This window comes from Vigna angularis, chromosome 6, assembly GCF_016808095.1.
Source record: "Vigna angularis cultivar LongXiaoDou No.4 chromosome 6, ASM1680809v1, whole genome shotgun sequence".
In the NCBI taxonomy this organism is placed as follows: domain Eukaryota; kingdom Viridiplantae; phylum Streptophyta; class Magnoliopsida; order Fabales; family Fabaceae; genus Vigna; species Vigna angularis.
The window spans coordinates 10,525,767-10,547,608 of NC_068975.1; positions in this window are offsets into that span (position 1 = coordinate 10,525,767).

The window sequence follows — 21,842 nt, forward strand, 5'->3', positions numbered from 1 at the left end:
AGAACTAACAAGTGACTTGTTTTTACCCATATGAACCTTATTCATGGGATCTCCAATCACAAAGGTTGGGAACCATCACTTGTTTGTTTGCAAGTGGCTTAAGTCTCATTCCCCTCAATGTTTCTAATATCATTTGTCTTCTCAGGAGTTTTGTCAGAGGATCTACTAGATTCTGTTATGACTTCACATAGTCAATGGAAATATTTATTTAGCAGCTACTTCACCAAATTATGTCTCAATTGAATATGTCTATTCTTTCCATTGTAATTCTTGTTTTTAGCTATAGCTATTGTCGATTGGCAATCACAGTGTATTGACATCGATGGGGTTGGTTTCATTCATAGTGGAATGTTTGCTAAGAAGTTTTTCAACCACTCAGCCTCACTACCAGCCATCTCAAGAGCAACAAAATCAGATTTCATTGTTGATCTTGCAATAATTGTTTGTCTGGTTGATCTCCATGTAATCGCACCACCCCCAAGTGTGAATACATAACCACTAGTGGATTTTGTCTCATCTGAATCAGAGATCCAGTTAGCATCACTGTACACTTCTAGTACAGCGGGAAATCCACTATATTCAATGGCATAATCCATTGAACCTCTTAAGTATCTCATAAGCCTGGAAAGTGCATCCCAATGTTCTTGATTTGGACATTGAATGTACCTACTTAGTCTACCTACTGCATAAGTAATATCAGGTCTAGAAAAGCTCACTAAGTGCAGTAAGCTTCCAATTATCTGGGCATACTGAAACTGAGATAATGATTCTCCTATATTTTTCATTAATTTGGAATTAGCATCACAAGGGGTACTCACTGGTGAGGTCGTAAAACCTAAACTTCTTAAGAAGTTTCTCAATATACTGTTCTTGGGATAGTAATATACTATCTCCCTTCCTTATGATTCTAATACATAAAAACACATTGGCTTCACCCATGTCTTTCATGTCAAAGTTTGATCCTAGAAACAACCTAGTTCTAAAATTTAACATGTCATCCACATACATTTTCAAATTTAGAATACATATCATTAGGTTAAAAGCCAAAATTTATTTTTTCAAGTAATTAAGTAAAAATTACCTACACCCCCACAATTTTAAAATATTTAAGATTGGTAAACGAGAAAATACCTGGTTGTGCTTTTCTCTTTGTAGGTAAATTATACGAAAATTTACTCAAGTACCTCATCTTCTTCGTCCTCATCCGCGGTCCTTACAAATGCGATCAAAAAAGCCATCGTTGCTATGAACACCTTGGCAGCCTCCAAAAGTTATGGGTTTCGCAAATACCATCTGAGTTCTGAAAACAAAGTTTTGATCCTCCGAGATTGAGTTGTTGATGTCAGCCCTAAGTCCTTAAGATTGTTGTATAAAAGCTGACATAATCACGAACAATATTTCCTGAGGCGTGTAGATTCACTATCCTTAAGGACTTATCCACGATGTATTGCGCAAGTCCCCCAAGATACAACAGGAACTTCTCAGAATTTCTGAGGATCTCAAAACTAGCAAGGATCTCTTAAAGAGAGAATAAAATAAACCCAAAATATTTTAGGAGAAGAAGAAAAGAAAAATAATGAAACTAAGAGAAGAGAATGAGAGAAGAATAATTTTGATGATGTGTTTTGAAGTGAGGGGAGTACTCTATTTATAGAGTTCATGGATCAGGCCCATGACCTAAAATATGTCTTAGAAAGTAATTATTTTTAATAAAATAGAACGTTGGAAACAAAATATGAACGTTGCACATCAAAACGAGACGTTGACAACGTGCATATGGGAAAAAAATATCCAAGGCAAAGACTTGCAGTCCAAGCTCAAAACTTCCTCCGCAAATGATGGTACATATCTTTGCATATCTTTGTAATATTATATTAATAAATAATAACAGTATATAACGTCATATGCTTCAGTTTTCACATAATCAAAGTCTATATAACGAGTTAAAAACCACATTTTTTACTAGTGAATGGAGTTACCTGATAATAATATTTATACATTATAATTATAAAAAGTAGTAAAAATTTTCCTTAGAAGCTGTGCCTCCTCCCATTATATCTAAGATTTGTCTATGTTTTATTTCTAATAGTTTAATATAGTTTAAGAATTGAGGTTAAATATAATTTAAATTATGTTAAGAATTATGATTTTGGTCTTTCAATGAGCGTGAATAAGTTTTTAGTCGATAAGGGAGAAGAGAATTCATCCTCCTTCTGTTATTGTTAAAATAAATAATCTTATATTTGAGATATGATTCGTTTTAAAAATTAGAACTCTTCCAAAATTTTAAAAAACATATTAGATAAGAAAAAAATTAAATTATTTTTAACCTTTGACTTCTGAATAATTTGTAAAACTATTGAGCTTATCATAACATTTTGTAAAACCAAAATCTTCCTATTGCCCTCGACTTCTCAACAATTTCTCTGTTGGGTTTTGTTTTCCAAGGATTTTAGGAAGTTGCTTTATTTGAAGGGCAACTATGTGAACATTAAATTTAATTTAATATAATAAAATCAACCTAAAAAGTAAACTTTTAATATTATTTTTATTTTTTAAAGCATTTTAAATAAAGTAGTTTGATTAAATAAAAACACCCTAAATTATTAAATATATTTATAATTTATTAATAGATCTGCGCCTATTAGAAAAATTTATGCTGAATATTTAAGTTATGTTTATATATAACGGTTTTTCTATAGTGTGTGTATTTATTAGACATTAAAAAGGTCCATTTTATAAAATGATGTATTGTTAGTAGTTTTATGGAGAAAATGAATTTCATATAATTATCCTTATAAAATTTAATTAACATTTGCTAAAAGTTAGTCAAATTTAATTTAATTTTATTTAATATAGGTGCAATCTTTAAGATATTTACTCTTTATAATATTTATTTTCTTATAGTTTAATTATTATGATAAATTATTCTTCATAGTTACTAAATTAAAAATAAACAAGGAATGAAAATAAAGAATAATAATAATTTTCTCTGGCTCAAAATCTTCTTTTTATTTTAATGTATTGATGACAGTGACGCATCACAAATTCGAACAATCTTCAACCCTTGGATTCATCCCACCTTTCACATTCATTCTTCTTCTGATAATAACAGCACTCACGACTGTGCATGGTCATCAAGTCAAGAGACATGAAACGCGTCAAGCTTAGAACGAAGCTAACCCAATGACATGAACAGAGTGTTTCTGAGTGCCGCTCAGCGGTAAACTGCCGCTGAGCGGTGGTTGCGGCTTCTCCTTTTGCACTTTTTAATGTCTTTTCTGTTTCCATTCCTATCCTTCTTCACTTCTTTCACCAAATTCACCTTAAAATCTGCATAAAACACTGAAATCAAGCATAAACCTGTCCAGCTCTCTTATTTCTAAAAATATAACCAAAAGCATGATTTCTTCCATCCTTATGGACCTTTCATTAAGTGCAGAAATCTGTTGCCATAAGGATGGTTGTTGCTGTTGCTTGTTGAATTGTCCAGTTTGTCCAGCCTGCCCACTCTGTCCTTGACCAACGCTTGGGTGTGGTTTCCACCCTTGATTGAAGTTCCCTTGACGATACGGAAACTGATTGGCCATGAAGTTTCATCTTCCAAGGCTTCTGCTGGAAAGGCAAACTGACCATTTATATGGTCACCTCCACACAATTCACATAACTGTGATTGAACCTGTGCAACATTCTGTAACTCTTTCGGCAATTGTGCAAGTGTTTTCGTAAGAGCTTCAAGTTGTTGAGTTAGTATCTTATTTTGTGCTAGCAAGGCGTCATGGGTTTGCAGCTGTAGAACTCCTTTTTGTTGACTCGGAGCTCCTCTTTCACTATTCAGATCATTATCACTAGTCGCCATATTATCAATGATTTCTGTAGCTTCCTCTAGAGTTTTCCATTTGATGTTTCCTCCAGCTGTGGCGTCAAGCATCATCTTGGTTTGGGAACCAAGACCTGTAAGGAAAGCCAAGACTACTTCCCCTTCGTCAAAACCATGTGTGGGAGTTTTTCTCAATAAGCTTTTATATCTGTCCCATGCATGTCCTAGTGATTCCTCCATACCTTGCCTGAAAGATGTAATTTCTTGCTTTCCTTTATTTACTTTTGATTGTGGAAAGTATTTGTTTAGGAACTTCATTACCACCTCTTCCCACTCTGTAAAGCTTCCTTCTGAAAAAGAGTTCAAACAAATCTTAGCGTTGCCTCCTAGTGAGAATGGAAACAAGCTAAGTTTGATCGCTTCGTCCGGCACCCCATTTATCTTTACTGTGTTGCAAATCTCGTTAAATGTAGTGAGGTGCTCATATGGGCTTTCGTGAGACAACCTGATGGAAGAATAATCCAGCTGATTCTGGTGGAAGATGGAATCAACAGAACTTCTTCTAGGAACTTCTGGAATCTGAACTGGAAAGGAGGATGAGCATCATTTTGTTGCAGCGGAAGAAGATGAATTATGATGATGATGACCAGAGGAAGAAAGGATGATTCGGTGATGAGAAACTGATGAAGCGGGGATGGAGAAAATGGAATGAAGGCAGAGATTTGGGTGCTGAAATGTGATGCGGATGGGTGGAGATATGCTAGTAATGGAGCCTAGCTAAGGAGAGAGGCTAGAGGAAACTCTCAAGCTCTCTCTCGGTGACCTTCAATAAGAAGAAATTTCTGGACAGCATCAACAGAAAACAATTCTTCATTCAAATCAAAGGTGGGTTACAACCAATGGAGCAATGTATTTAAAGGAGAAACCAAGCTCCTGGTTCACGTCTACAACGTTAGCTATGATGCAAGGGCCAGCTGTGCAAGTGGAAAGAAAACGTGAAGAGCCACGTGGAGATCTCTTGAATCTGCTGAAACGTTTCTGAAGCTGCTGGTTGCACATGAAAGGTGCTGGATGCACGTGGAAGATCACAGCTGGTGTTGGATGCACGTCAGGCTTCATATGGTGCAAAATTATGCCTTTTACTCCTTTGCTTCTCTTGGCTAAACAACTTCTTGGCTTGTTGTTTCATGATCTCCTAGCTTTGTTAGACCCTACGAAACACATATAAACATATTAAAGAAAATCCTACTAAGACTTAGAGAAAGAAAATTAAGAAAGAGTCTTTAACAGTCCTTCTTCACTTCCCTTTCTTAGCCTTAACTTAAGTTGATACTCCTTTGAATGGACTACCCTAAATGGGTTTCCATCATACCCTCCCTCTTAAAAAAACGATTTGTCCTCAAATCGGGAAGATATAAAGAAGCACAACTTTGGTTTGTTACTTTCCTCCTGGATCAAAAATATATCTACAATAAGCATCAAATATATCTCCAATTAGTATCAATCCAAGAAAGAATTTTTTTATGGAAGTAACTTTAGAATAAGGACTTTGTTTTATAGTTTTAAAGAAATCTGAAAGTCCTATTTCACAAGTCACTTTTCTTTTATCTTGAGTTTCTTGTATCCCTAAGGGTAACAATAACTCAAGATTTAAATTGCCATATTTTGAAGAGGGTAGTGTAATGATAATTTGTGTGGCAATTGGTTTAAAAGAGAAGTTATCATGCAAAGACTTAAAGATAATTGAAGAAGAATTAAAGGATTGGAAACCTTCCCTTTTTTTTGGCTCCCTTTGAATTGTAGGAGTAGAATTTGCCATCAGTAGCAAATGCTCCTTTTCTCTCTTTTCTTTTTCTCTTCTCTCATCTTCTGCTATCTTCTCTTCTTCTCTCTTTCTCTTTTCTTCTTCTATCTTTTCTCTCAATTCCTCTTCTCTCCTTCTAGTCTCTCTCTTTCTTCTCTTATCCAAGAGTTTCTCAAGTTTTTCTTTAAATTCAATTTCCCTTCTAGAGAAACCATCTAGACCTTTCATAAATGTTTTTCCCTCTTGAATGAGGTGTCCCATTAATTCTAGGTCTCTCTTTGCTGAAGAAGGAACAAAATTTCTTCTCATGCAAGCTCTTAGTTCATACCAATCATGAATGGAGGATTTTCTACCTTTCTTGACACTATATTGCCTATGATTCCACCACTCACTTGCATGTTCTTCTAATCTAGAAAGATATATGTTAAGAGCAAAGGATTCACTATCTCTAGCAAGAAAAGGATGTATTTTATCAATTTTTCTTTCCCAAGCTAAATATGTTAAAGCACTAATGTCCCTACCAAAGAATGGAATATCTTTCCTAGCTTGGTTATACCTTTCATCCTTCCTTCTTTCTTTTTGTTCACCTTTATTTTGATTTTTCATGTATTGGGCAAACAAATTCCTAAGCTCACTCATTTCTATTTCTCTCTTGGTGATCATGATTTCCTCATTCATCTTTTTAATTTCAAAAGTGGATTCTTAGTTTGAAAATGTTTAAGATTTTACCTAGAGACAATTCCCAGGTAAGAGAGGTGAGCCAAAGGCCGCTTAAATACCAAGTCTTACCTAGCCAGAATGTCTAAGGTTACTTACTTGACCATTTTCAAAGTAAGATTCACTATTGAATTTAAAAATGGACTCAAACAATCTAAATGACAGATAAAACACCTATACTTCTAATGGCACAAAATCTTAGAGCATGAAAATAAAACAAAAGAAATCCTAGGTGAGGCTTGTAGCTTTGGCTAACAAGACACACTCACCGTCTACAATCAAAGCAAGCAAAGAAAATTGCCAAGATTAGAGAGAGCACCAAGGACTCTTCCAAACACTTGGTCTTAATGGCCTTTTACAATGAAAGTTGAAAGAGATCTAAAACAGGAACATTACAAATCAAATGACTCAAAGTAACTACAAAAGAAATAAAAGTGTTGCTGCCACTATGTTAATTTGGTCCACTTCTGCAGAAAATTATTAACGTGATCACATTGAGGCTTCTGGACAACTGTATTCTGCTACTGGAAGGCACCCAAAGGGAGGCTTGATGACCTGTAGATTGCCTAGGTCAATGGTCATATGAAACTGCACTTTAAGCAGACGCTGTTCAACTGTTCCAGGTGCTGAAGGTTCAATCTGTTCTGCTTTCTCCTTTCAGTTCAAAGAAACCTGCACTGTTACACACCATAACCAGCAAATATACTACAGCTTTCCAAAATCAAGTTTACTCAAGCAGCAAAAGACTCAGTTCATTAGTGTCAATCAACTTGAAATGAGAAAATTGTTTGTTCTAATTAATCACCAATAATGAACCAAGCTGGTCAAAATATATAGCAGCACCAGTAAAATCAGAAAACCCAATTGGTCAAGTGTAATGAAATCTGTTTTGAGCAGTTTGGATAGACTGAAATTTGCACCTTCAATTGGAAAAACCAGTTCAAAAAAAATGTTTCAAAAATATATTTGATCATTGGCATTGCTTTTCCAAAACAAAAACTGTGTAGACATATTGAATAGCACAAGTCAGATTTAAGAAATTGGACTTTTCAGCATTGGAAGCTAAAACAGGATTTTCCTCTCGGCCAAGTATTTTGGCTTCATGTGCATCCACTCAAATAGTTTAATACTTAATTTTGGATGTATTTAGCATTGTGTTTCCTCTTTTTTGCATGATTTGAGGTTGTGAACGTGACAGTAGTTGAGAAAAGGTGCTGCAAGATTTTCTATGATTTGTTTTGTTTTGTTGTGCTTGGTTTTGGACAAATTGTAGAGTTATTAAGTAAAAGAAACCTATGGTTAAGTAGCGGCATATTAAAAACGTGAATTGTGACTTAGAGGAGAACCCTACCATTTTTCTTATATAAACTCTAATCTATGTGAGAGAGTGGAGGAATATACAGATACTATGCTAAATCATAGGTTGGGAGTATAGTTTTGAATTGTGGGAAGCACTGCTACGCAAGGAAAGAAAGCCATCTTTGGTCTTTGCTTTGAATCTCAAAAGGTTGTGGAAACTCACTGGAACTAGAGGTAAGGGGGGAAACTAGGATTTATATAATTGTACGCATGTTGGGGTAGTTAAAAACTAGACTATATATGTATGTTTGATGGTGCATGTATATTGTATGATGGGTAGAAGGTAAGGGAAGCTAGATTTATTTCTTTGATTGTTGAAATAATCTGTATTTGATGCAAATCTGGGAAGAAGGGGATGAAATTGGGGTTTCTGGAAATCTGGTGCGATTCTGCAGAATTCTGCAGAACGCGCGTTCGTCCAAATGGCTCGACCAATTAGTGGTCGGCCAAAATACTTGAGCGTTCGGTTTTAGTTTCTGATGTACCAACGTTAGCGTTCGTCCTTGGATTAAAGTTAGTAACATTTAGACGTTCGTCCCAACAGTGCTCGACAATAGTGGTCGGCCAAATAACCGTTCAGTCTTGTATCCTCCAGTAACGAGCGTTCGTGTTCGTTCTGGGCTTGTTTCGGTGAGCGTTCGGTTTTGATGTTTTAGTGATTTAAGCGTTCGATCTACATTTGATATTTTTAGGTTTGAATCCTGAACGTTCGGTTTTTGGGTATAAGTGAACGTTCGGTTTTAAGTTGCTTATTTTTAAGTTTTGAATCTTGAATGATCGGCTTTAGGGTATTAGTGATTAATGAGCGTTATTTTCTGTTGATCGGTTAAGTCTTGATTTTAGCACCGTTCGGTTAGCTGTTGATATATGTCGTTCGGTCAGGGCTTATTTTAATACCGTTCGGTTGAAACCTGAATTGATGGTGTCCGAATTAATAGTGTTTAATTTGAGTGTTCGGTGTTAGTAAGTATAAGCGTTCGTAGTTCTATCAAGAATCAAAACGTTCGTCCTAATGGTGTCCGGATTAATAGTGTTTATTTTGAGTGTTCGGTATTAGTGAGTATAAGCGTTCGTTCTTAACTTGGAATTCTTGGGTAGCAATCTTGAGCGTTCGGCCTTAAGTTGGTATTCTTAGGTTTGAATCTTGAACGTTCGGCCTTAGTTTAATTGTGATTGTGAGCGTCCGTTCTCGATGTTGTTAATCCTCAGGAGGTACTCGTCTCAGGTAGTGTCCGAACTAGGTTTAATCTTCGAGCGTTCGTCCATATATTGCTCGGTTTTAACGTTCAGCCTGATAGTGTTGAGTCTAGTAAGGTGTTCGGTCTTAGCGTCCGTCCGAATGGTATGTGGTGCTCGGTTTTAACGTTCGGCCTGATAGTGTTGAGTCTAGTAAGGTGTTCGGTCTTAGCGTTCGTCCGAATGGTATGTGGTGCTCAGTTTTAACGTTCGGCCTGATAGTGCTGAGTCTAGTAAGGTGTTCGGTCTTAGCGTTCGTCCGAATGGTATGTGGTGCTCGTTTTTAGCGTTCGGCCAAATAATGCTATATCTATTATGGTGCTCGGTTTGTTGCGTTCGTCCTGATTATGCTTGATCTTATAGCGTCCGTCCAAGTGGCATTCGGTGAATAGTGTTCGACCAAATAGCGTTTGGTAAATAGTGTCCGTCCAAATAACGTTCGGCGATAATATATGAATCCGTAATTTCTTTGGGAGTATTTTAAAACAATTATTGAGAATTGTTAGTTATTTTCTTGATTTAGTATCGGTTTATTTATACATGTTATTGAGAATATGTATGAATTCGTGATTGAGCATGTTTATTCTGTTGGAGGTGGTACATACACTATGTTATTTATTTGTAACTTCGTCTGTCTTTTGAGCATTTTTGCTAGTCTCGCGTGAGACTGAGATTCGAGTGTCACCTTCTTCTGCGCGAGGAGGTGAATGTCTCGCCCAATGACTTCGGCTCGTGTTGAGTATAGTGCATCGTTACGCGTAGTATCGATGTTTTTACTCGTTAGTCCTTGAGGAGTCGGGGAGATAGGTCTGAAGTCGCGATGGAAGACGACTCGGGTCGCCTGTTATTGAGAACAAGTTATGACGACGAATTACAAGTAAACAACATTGTTTATGAAGGACTAGTCTGCAATGTCATGTGTGTCGAATTATATTAAATCATGGAAATTATTATAGTTTATATGTAATGGGTTTGTGATGTGATATTTCTGGTTACTCACCCTGAAATGTTGTGGTTGTGGTTTCCACCTATGATGATCGTACTTGTACGGGAGTAGATGGTATTGCAGATAAAGCTGGATTGGAATAGCTCTTCGAGAGAAACGGGAAATAAAACTTGTTGGGATTTTTATAATGTTTTCTTATTTATGTTCGTTTGATTTTGTTATTTTAAGAAACAATTAAGATTTGGTTTATTGTAATGTATGAACTTATGATGTGTGTATGGTTTGTTTATGTGTGGTATATTTAAAAATAAAAAATAAACACTTTCATAAGATTCATGCTTCAAGATTATTATTATTATTATTAGTAATATATCCTATAAGGGGTGTTACACATTGACTCTTGGTCTTGCTATGCTGTTGAAATGCTGAGGTCCAGCTACATTAGTATAGTCAGCAAGAGTTCGTCTGTTATTATTGTTCTCCATCTCCTCAATGCTATGGTCAGAATTTTGTGGTGATGGTTGTAACAGAGTTTCCAGAGAAGGAAAGAGTTCTCTAGATGTACGGATTCTTCTCCTCCGTCTACTCTCGTCTAATCCTTCAAGAAGAGGTTCTGTAGTTTTCTTGCTCCTAGTTCGGATTGCTTCCTACATACACAAGAAAACAAATCCCTAAAAGAATTGGTTAGCACAAAAAGATATAAAAGAATATATAAGATCAAAGATAAGAAGATAAAATAAAAATAGAAAACAGAAAAATAAAAACAGAAAATAAAATAAAATAAAATAAAACAGAAAAATATAAACAGAAAATAAAAACAGAAATTCAAATTTAAAAATTCAAGTCAAAGATAATCAATAATCAAACAAATAAACTAGTTAAACCACGAGTCCCCGGCAACGGCGCCAAAAACTTGATGACAAATTTATGAACACCGAAAACGGCGCCACAAACTTGTTTAACCCTCGGCAAGTGTGACCGAATCGTATCAAGTAATAAACTCGGTAAGACCAAGTATCGTTCTCCCAAAGGACTCACGGCCTAGTTAGTTATTTGATTCGTTGATTATTTAAGACTTGTGAACGATTGCTTGTAGTTTTAAATGAAAAAGACAGTAATTAAACATGTATGCATGAATGTGATCAATGGCAAAAAGAGTAAAATAAACACGGAATGAATTATATGGATGAGTATGTTGTTGGGGTTATCAAATTCATCTTATCCACTCTCATATACTTTAGGAATTCATCAATTTTTTCATCAATGTTAATGCCACTCTCTAAATCACCTTGTCAAGAAGGCCTATCCTTAATTACGAGTTCATACAATTCCTAGCATTCCTAGTAATTAGTTCTGAAGTGCAGGAGCTTAAAGGCAACCAATATACTATTGGGAGAAATTCCCCGGATCTAGACTTCCCCGTACGTTCCCATATCGACAAAATCAATGATCATGACAATGAATGAGTTAAACACTGCATGCTTTGAGCAAAGAGGAAAAACCCTAACAATTAATCAAAGAAAGCATGTATCTCAAATAAGATTTTTAAACACAGATTCCATATATGAGAGTTTCACAAGATTACATTGATCCCCCAACAACAATACAAGGTTTAGTTCACCATATTCATGGTGAATCTAGATGAACAATGATGAAAGAATGAAAGATAAAACCCTAGAAAGGTAGAGAGGTAGCCTGAGCATCCAAGATCTTCCTTCGAAGGGGTGGAAAAGAGAGTGTTTGCTTCGTCCCAGCCAAAGATACAAACCCTAGGAAACCCTAAAGCTTATATACTATTCGTAAAATTACAGAAAATTATGCCCAAGCCCAAAATAGTACCGCTCAGCGGTAAACTACCGCTTAGCGGTAAGTGCGCGAGTTCGTTTCTTCCCCTCAGCGGAGCCAACGTGGGTTTCTGAGTGTCGCTCAGCGGTAAACTGCCGCTGAGCGGTGGTTGCGGCTTCTCCTTTTGCACTTTTTAATGTCTTTTCTGATTCCATTCCTATCCTTCTTCACTTCTTTCACCAAATTCACCTTAAAACCTGCATAAAACACTGAAATCAAGCATAAACCTGTCCAGCTCTCTTATTTCTAAAAATATAACCAAAAGCATGATTTCAAGTTAGTTTCTAAGTGTTAAAGGTTGCTTTTAATATCAAATTTAAGCATGAAAATAACAGTTTTTCAACTGTTATCACCTACGCATACGACGATAAACTACTTATTCATTTCTTTCAAGATAGTTTGGCTGAAGCAGCGTTGAGTTGGTATACGCATATGGAATCCTCTCATATCTGTTCTTGGACAGATTTGGCAGATGCCTTTGTAAGACAGTACAAATACAACATGCATGTCGCGCCAAACAGGTTACAATTGCACCATATGGCAAAGAAAGATGATGAGTCTTTTAAAGAATACGCGCAACGATGGAGAGAGCTGGCAGCGCAGGTTGAACCACCTCTATATGACAAGGAGATGGTTGCAATGTTTGTAAGCACACTACAACCACCTTTTTATGAGCATATGATTGGCAACATGTCTTCCAATTTTGCTGATATCATCATCATAGGCAAAAGAATCGAAATCGGACTGAAAAGTGGGAAAATTATATCTCAAGCCACCACTCCGAAGAAATCTATTTTTAATCCAGGGAAAGAGAAAGAAGGGGGAGTGCATGCAACATCAGCAATACCCATGTGGGGAGGTCATGCGCCCACTCATAGCTATCAACCAAGCCCGAGTTATCCTCCTTATGTGAACAATACAGTGTCTAGTCCCCAAATGAGACCTCGACAACCAGGATATTATCAACCACAACAGGCTAATGCCAGGGGCACTAGAGCCGGTTTAGGTCTAGATCAGAATGTTGGTCAAAGTGCTAATGCCAGGACGAACCAATTCGTGCGCCTCACCATTTAATTTTACGAGGTTCGTGCGCCTCACCATTTAATTTTACGAGGTTCGTGCACCTCTCCATTTAATTTTACGAGGTTCGTGCGCCTCTCCATTTAATTTTATGAGGTTCATGCGCCTCACCATCAAGTTATACGAGGTTCGTGCGCCTCTCTATTTAATTTTACGAGGTTCGTGCGCCTCACCATGAAGTTATACGAGGTTCGTGCGCCTCTCTATTTAATTTTACGAGGTTTGTGCGCCTCTCCATTTAATTTTACGAGGTTCGTGCGCCTCACCATCAAGTTACGAGGTTCGTGCGTCTCACCATTTAATTTTACGAAGTTCGTGCGCCTTACCAGCAAGTTTTACGAACAAGGTTCATAAGGTATGACACACCCTCCACAGGTGTCACGGCTCTTCAGCAAGGTCCACAAGGTTGCTACATGCTCTACCAAGTACGCTTCGAGGTAATCTCTTTCCTTTTCTTTAGACCCGAACGAAATTAGTGTCTTTATCTTTATTTAGCTTTTACTATGATAACATAAAAACTCTAAGGTTCATGTTATTCAGCAAAATCCAAATAAAGAGGGGTAGCTATCAACACCCAATTTCATCCGGGTAAGTAAATCAATAAAAATAAAAAAATAAGAGAATAATAATTAATGGTTGGTAAAAAGGGATAAAATAATAATTTTAATACCAAACACAATATTTTTGAAATATTAGTTTAATATAGTAATAATTTGAATTAATATTATGCTAATAATTATAAACAATAATTAAAATAGTATATTAATATAATTTGTTGCATCAGTTGCTTTTAAAAAGGAAAATATGATTTTCTGACAATAATGATAATCAATGTTTTAAATATTATTTAATTTGTTTTCTGGCAATCATGACCATTTCTTTCCCTATTTTGTTTGATTGTCAATTAATTCACAATTAAGGCAAAATTTCCATAATATTATAATGTGTGTATAAATATGCACTCTGTCATAGAGTAAAAAGGGAAGAAAAAAAAGAGAGAGACACTATGAAATAATGGAGATAAAAAAGGTATGAGAGTATAGAGAAAAGTAAATTATCACGCTAGAGGAACTCTGCCAACAGAAACTACCAAGGAAGAATTAGGGAGTATTGAAAGCTGAAAAGGTACGTCATCTTCACACCCCTTTTTTTTATCTTTTTGTTGCAATTTGAAGGTTTTTTTCTAAAGGTTTTATTTTTTTCTTTTAAAAATCATGATTTTTGAAGTATAAGTACGCGTGAACCTATGGTCGGTTTCTTTCCTCTTTCCCACCGTTCTTAAAAATAAAAAAAATACAAAATCTTTAAAATAAAAAAATATCAATCTTGTTAAACCAAATCTTTTTTTGGATTCACTTTTCAAAAATCTAAATCAATCAATAGTAATTTTTAAACAAACTCACAAACCTTTTTCTAGATAAAGAACTACGTGATCCTTGATTGTCCATTATAAATGGATGTACGTAGGACCAAGGTCAATTCTTGTCGGGTTCATAAAACAAAAAATATTTTTCTGTTTCTAAATACCTTTTTATTTTATTTTATTTATTTTTTTAGGGAAATTTAAACATTTTAAAGAAAAACCATGTCAGCTTTTACATTTAATTAAAGGTACTGCCCTTGGGCAGGCGCGATAGGGTGCTAATACCTTCCTTACGCGTAACCGATTCCCGAACCTGAAAATCTCTTTTCGTAGACCATGTCTTATTTTATGGTTTTCCATAGTTTTTCCATAATAAATTATGGTGGCGACTCCACAAAACTTTTTCTCAAACCCATTTGTTTTTCGGGTCGCTGTCCCGTCGCGATTTCGGTTGCGACATCTATATCTATAGAATAACCAATAAATCTCCTTAACTGTACTATCTCACTCTTTCAGTAGAGAGATAAAACAAAATGTTTTATGTATTCTTGAACGTTTAATAACTACAGTTCAGCATAGCACTAATACAAGATACCCAAAATAAATAAATAAAAAGTAAAAACAAAATGACAAAGTTATATAAACTTCCTAATAATTTGTAAGAAAAGGAGAAAAGAATAGGGAATATGGGGCCACTAACTTCAAGTGTCCAAAAGCTTCATCTCTTGGAAGATAAATATCAGAGCTCCTACTAACAGAAACCATAACAGTAAAAATGGAAGAAAGGTAATCTGCATAAAAGTCAGTCTATTTTCTCTCAAAATGATTACATATATATATATATATATATATATATATATATATATATATATATATATATATATATATATATATATATATATATATATATATATATATATATATATATATATATATATATTCTGTGCAAAAGGAACGGGTGTGTCCTAAAATCTTGGAGGATAAAAGCATATTTTGTACTACCTATTGACAACTCATTGTTGTTCTAGAATGTCCACTAAAACAGAAAAGATTCCTCTGCTATGCTACCATTATGTTATTGATTACGTGGTATTCAAACCAGAATTATAAGGTTTTTCTATTAGCCCCCCACAAGCTGGAGGTGCAAAAATGTTTTGTAACTAGAGCTTGGATAAGTTTAGCTTGAAGGAATGTGGAGGTAAGGCTTTTGTGAAAATATCCGCGAGCTGGTTGGCAGAAGGAACAGGGAGTAGTTTCATCAAGCCTTCTTGGGATTTTTCACGCACAATGTGACAGTCTATATCCAGATGTTTCGCTCTTTCATGGAATACGGGATTGGCAGCAATGTGAAGGGCACTGTTATTGTCACATTAAAGTAGAGAAATCTGAGAGGGGAAAATATGTAGATCTTTGAGCAAATAAATGATCCATTGTAACTCACAAGTAGCGGAAGCGAGGGCTCTATATTCATCCTCAGAGGATGATCGCGACACAGTGGTTTGTTTCTTGGTTTTCCATGAGATAAGAGAGCTTCCAATAAAAAAACAATAACCCGTGATGGAACGTCTTGAATCCACATAGGTGGCCCAATCAGTATCACTAAAACCAGAGACGTGAGTAGGACAGATTCTGGGGAAGAATAGACTTGTACCCGGGCAACCTTTAAGGTAACGAAGAACATGCATGCCCGCAGTATGATGAGCTTTGGTGGGCTTGGACATGAATTGACTCAGTTGTTGTGTTGCAAAAACAATATCAGGGCGAGTATTTGTCAAATAAATCAATCAGCCGACAAGGCGCCTATATGGCAAGGGATCATCAAGATAGCCAGAAGCATCATTGTGAAGCCTAAGAGTATTGTCCATTGGAGTGGAAGAGGGTTTGCAGCCAAGCATTCCTGAATCCATAAGCAAGTCTAAGCAGTACTTGCGTTGACAAAGTGAAATCCCCTTTGAAGAGTGAGCCACTTCAATTCCTAAGAAGTACTTGAGCTTTCCTAAATCCTTGATATGAAAATCTTTGTGAAGGATCTGTTTAATGTGGTTGATTTCTTGAACAGAGTTACCAGTTAGCACAATATCATCCACATATATTATCAAGGCAGTAAAAACTGAACCATGCTTTTTGGTGAAGAGACTATGGGTAGCATGAGCTTGTTTATAACCACATGTTAACAACAAATTGGATAACTTTTCATACCATTTCCTGCTTGATTGCTTCAACCCCGTAGAGGGATTTGCGCAATTTGCAGCTTTGACCAGAACGGTATCCTGATAATCCCGGTGGCATCTCCATGTAGACATCCTTCACAAGGTCTCCATGTAGGAAAGCATTACTGACATCTAATTGTTGGATGTGACAGTGATTGATAGAAGCTAAGGCAAGGATTATACGAACAGTGGTCATTTTGACGACTGGGGAGAATGTTTCGAAATAATCGATGCCTTCAATTTGTGAATACCCTTTTGCTACCAATCGCGCTTTGTAGCGCTCTATGCTTCCATCGGGTAACCTCTTGATTTTGTATACCCACTTGCAACCTATGGGTCGAACAGAGGGAGGAGTCTCAACCACATCCCAAGTATGATTCAACTCGAGGGCTTTGATCTTACATTGCATGGCGTCACGCCAACACTGTAGCTTCACTGCTTCATAGAAATGGCCATGAGAAAACGATGATGTTACATTGCATGGCGGATTCACACTTAAAAGATATGGCCATGAGAAAACGATGATGTGAAGGGGAGTCATTGGTGTATGAGATAAAACTTTGAATCGGATGTGAACATCTTGTGGATGATTGTGCAGACTTAAGGGAAGGAAGCTTGTATTGATATTCGGAAAGGTATGGAGGAGGATGGGTGTCATGTTCGGAACGGCGCGGTGGTGGGACATTAATTGGGGTTGGTGTGTGGCGGGTTTGGATTTCTGGTGAAATGGAATTAGGATTGGAGGTTGTGGTTTCAGGTAAAGTTGAAGACGTGTTTGGGTTGGGGCGTTGAGTTTCTAGGGGTTTTCCTTGTGGTGTGGATTGAGAATCTGGGTTTGGTTCTATGGTTAAGGTATGTTGGGTTATAAGTGTAGGGAGTGAGCGAGAAGTGTGGAAAGGAAAAACTGTTTCATGGAAAATAACATTTCTAGAAATGAAAATTTCTCTTGTATTAATGTCTAGAATAACATATCCTTTTGTGCCATTTTGTAAACCCAAAGAAACACCTTTTCTAGATCGAGGTTCAAATTTATGAATTGGATTGTGAGTGGATGCATAACATAAACAACCAAAGATTTTGATCATTGAAAAATCAGGCGGAACTTTATTTAGAAGTTCAAAAGGTGTTTTATATGAAATGATGGGTGAGGGAACACGGTTAATGATAAAAACAACATGTTTGATAGCATAGGACCAAAATTTGATGGGATTTTGGATTGAAACATGAGGGCACTGGCAACATTGAGAATATGCTGGTGTTTGCGTTCCACTCTCCCATTTTGCTGAGGTGTGTAAACACAACTAGTTTGATGTATAATTCCTTTAGAATTGAAAAGGTCTTTTAGAAAAAATTCTGGTCCATTATCGGATCAGATACATTTAATTGTGGTTTCAAATTGATTTTCAACTAAGTTAATAAAATTTTGTATGTGCATTCTCACTTCACTTTTTGATTTTAATAGAACAACCCATGTGTATCTACTAAAATCATCAAGTATAGTGAGAAAATACTTGTGCCCATGAATAGATGTTTTGAAAAAGGGGCCCCAAATATCCATATGAATCAATTCAAAAATTTTAGAACCTCTACTAGAGCTAGGAGAATAAGGCAATTTCTTTTGTTTAGCTAAATGACAAATGTCACAGATTTCATGAGAATCCTTTGAAATAAAAGGAAATTGTTGATTCAAGACATTAAGACGACTACTAGATAAGTGTCCTAATCTAAAATGCCAAAGGTTGGAGTTATTGATGGTGGTGGTAGTATTGTTGGTAGATGGGCTTCTTTCCTTTCCGATTGTCAAATGAAAAAGTCCTTCCTTTAAGTTAGCTGAACCAATCATCTTCAATGTGTTCATGTCCTGTATTTGACAAAGAATATTAGAGAACTCATTTGAAAAAATTATACGGCAAGGAACAATAGTTAATAATTTAGGAAGAGATAATAAATTAAAAATAAAATTTGGAACAAGAAGAACATCATGAATAATGAAATCCGGAGAAAATTGTATGCTTCCAAATATATGGGCCTGAACAGTAGACCCATTTGGTAGATTGATGTTTAATGGCTGGATTTCAGAATACTCAAAAAAATGATCTAATGAAGTTGTGATATGATCGGTGGCTCCGGAATCAATTACCCATGGTGTGGTGTGTGAACAATAATTGAGTGTATGTGCGGTGTTAATGGAAATAAACCTACTGCCAAGACTAGAGTTGTGAGATTGGTTTGGGTTTGAGTGAGTGAGATTAGCCCTTGAAGGGATTTCTGAGTTTCCCCACCAGATCCAGAAGCTTTGTTAAGAAGGCTCATTAGTTGTTGGAATTGGGTCGTAGTAATGTGAAGACCTTGGCCCAGAGTTGAAACATCTGTTCTTTCTCCTTCATGAATTAGGGCCGGCGCAGCATCTGAAGAGGAAGATGCAGTAACATTATTCACGTTGCCTCTCACGGTTGCGCCGCTGCTACCAAAGGTGTTCTTGTTGTTGAAAGGACATGGTTTTCCTGGATATTTGGGATGTCCAGGGGGATAGCCAAATTTGGTATAACACACATCACTGTTATGTCCAACACGATCACAATGGGTGCACTTTGTCGGGTTGATGTTGTTTTTCTGGAAGCACGAATCAATAGTGTGTCCGAGGTGGCCACAAAATTCACATTTGCGAGTTGGTTTTGCCCCCCTTGCTGTGGATGGCCTCGACCTTTACCAGAGATGACATTGATGAAGGGATTGGTTTCCATGGGAGAAGATGGGTGATGTTGTTGGCGCTCATGTTGGATGATCATGGAGAAAACACGATTAGTAGAGGGAAGAGGGTCAAGTAATAAGATATGTGAGCGAACCATGGAAAAACCAATCGTCGAGCCCTTTCAGAAAACGGATGATGAAGTCCTGTGAATGGTAGGTGCGAGCAGAGCAAGAACAAGGGGTCAGAGTTCGGTAGTTGTCCAACTCTTCCCAGAGTGATTTTAGATGGGTGTAGAAGTCGGTGACGGAGAGCGCACCTTGTTTGAGAGAATAGATTTCTTCCTGTAACTCAACGACTCGAAACAAATCTCCTTGAGAAAAACGCTCGCAAAGATCAGTCCAGACATCAATAGCTCGTTCGAAAAACACAACACTTTGAGCGATTGAAGGAGAAAGGGAATTGAGGATCCATGACATTAACAGAGTGTTACATCTTTCCCAAGAGGGGTTTAAGGGATCAGTGGGTGTTGGGATGGGGATGTTGCCATTGAGGAAACCCATCTTGTTTTTAGAGATGAGGGCCATTCGGAAGGAACGAGACCATGACTGAAAGTTGTTGGCCGAAAGAGGTGGGGAGACCACAACAGATAAAGGGCTCTCACTTGGGTGTATGTAGAAGGGGCTGGAAGGATTTTGGTTGGGATCAACAAAGAGAGGAGGAGGTAGAATATTTTCGTCCTCATTTTCAGAGGAGCCTGAATCAGCCATGAAAGAGGTAAGCTAGAAAAAGCTTGAACCTTTAGAGGGCTCTTGATACCATAACAGAAACCATAACAGTAAAAATGGAAGAAAGGTAATCTGCATAAAAGTCCGTCTATTTTCTCTCAAAATGATTACATCATATATATATATATATATATATATATATATATATATATATATATATATATATATATATATATATATATATATATATATATATATATATATATATTGTGCAAAAGGAACGGGTGTGTCCTAAAATCTTGGAGGATAAAAACATATTTTGTACTACCTATTGACAGCTCATTGTTGTTCTAGAATGTCCACTAAAACAGAAAAGATTCATCTACTATGCTACCATTCTGTTATTGATTACGTGGTATTCAAACCAGAATTATAAGGTTTTTCTATTACCTACTCTTTTTGGATCTGTTTCATCAAAACACCAGAATTTATTAGCGGCAAAATATAAATATTCAAACTTAAAATAAGTACTTCTAATTTCTAAACAATAAACAACATTCATCCGACATGGCTAGCTCAAATATTCACGATAAGGATTATTCTAGCATGGTCAAGTGTAAAAATAAAAGCCAACCTTTCCTTGTTGGTCTTCTACCAGTCCTTCCCCTACGAGGATAAGGCAAGGTGTCAGACCCTCCAAGAATAGGACGCGCATGATTTTCATCCTTATCTGGATCACCTAAATCATTATAGACATCATAGTCATAGACCCTCTCCCACTCTCTACGTTATCCCATTCCATCTCCTCCCAAATTAACTAACTCTTCTTCTCTATACTTCACCAGTGGAGCCGGTGTTTCGCTTGGAAGATATGTCTACTATATATATAACGTTGTTAGCTTCATCTTTTCATCAAAGTTATTGACGACTTAAAAAGTGTATAGAGTGGCTGGTAAGCAATACTCCCAACATTGCAAAACTCCCAGCAAAAGATAAATTGTCTCGCCAACTGAAACAAAATATACAAGAGATGGAGCACATGCTTAGTGAATCTACCTCAGTGTTGATATATTCATATTATTTATCCTTTGGCCAAAAGTTGACTTGTTTGAGTTGCGTTCTGTTTGAACTTTTATTGGAGTTTCATACTTGCAATTAGGAAAAATCCCACCCTCAATCAAGTAGTCTTATAAACGCCCCTGGGAATTAGAATGTACAACCAAAATTAGGCTGACTCCTTTTCAATAGACTGAAGAAGGATGTCTTGGCACAGTCAATGCAGAAACCAAGCCTAACAAGTAATCTTATCTAGACCCTTTATGCAAGTTATACTATCAAAGATAGCTTGTACATGTATATCTCAAAGTGTAATCCAACTGAAATCACATGGCATCAAAGAAAACAATATCCAAAATATATCATTTGAAAAGGATAATACCAACCTTAGCAAGACGTTAATGCGTGATTCCTTCAAGTATGTAGCACCACGACCCAAAGCAGGTGAAGCCTTTTCTAACTCAGATTTTAAAACCTACAAAAGTAAGCTAGGTTAGTAGAAGCTCACAAGTGTATTCATCATAGCAAACGATATTTAATAAGATTAAACAATATGATAGACCTAAATTAGTCAAGCTATTGAATTTAATAAGAGGAACTTTGATTCCAAGAATGCCGGCATGACTGCCAACTTGCTACAACTTTCTACTTTTCAATATGCTAGGCTCTAACAGTCTAGAAATATTATAGGTGCATTTGGATAAGCAGAATAAGTTCTTATTCAAGATTAATATAACATAAGAGCCTATATAATAAGCGTACTAAAATAAGAAGAGATTATGTTTATATTCACCTTGAAACTAATTGAAATAAGCTAAAGGGACTCATAAGAAATTCATAAGTCACTTTAAAATTAGCTCAGTATAAGCTCTTCTAAACACCCAATATTCAAATGAGAAGAAACTAAGGGAACTAAACATCATCCACTCTGTCAGAGCTTAAACTGCCGAAAATACTAGTATTCCTTTAGTAGTCATTGTCAATTTCGA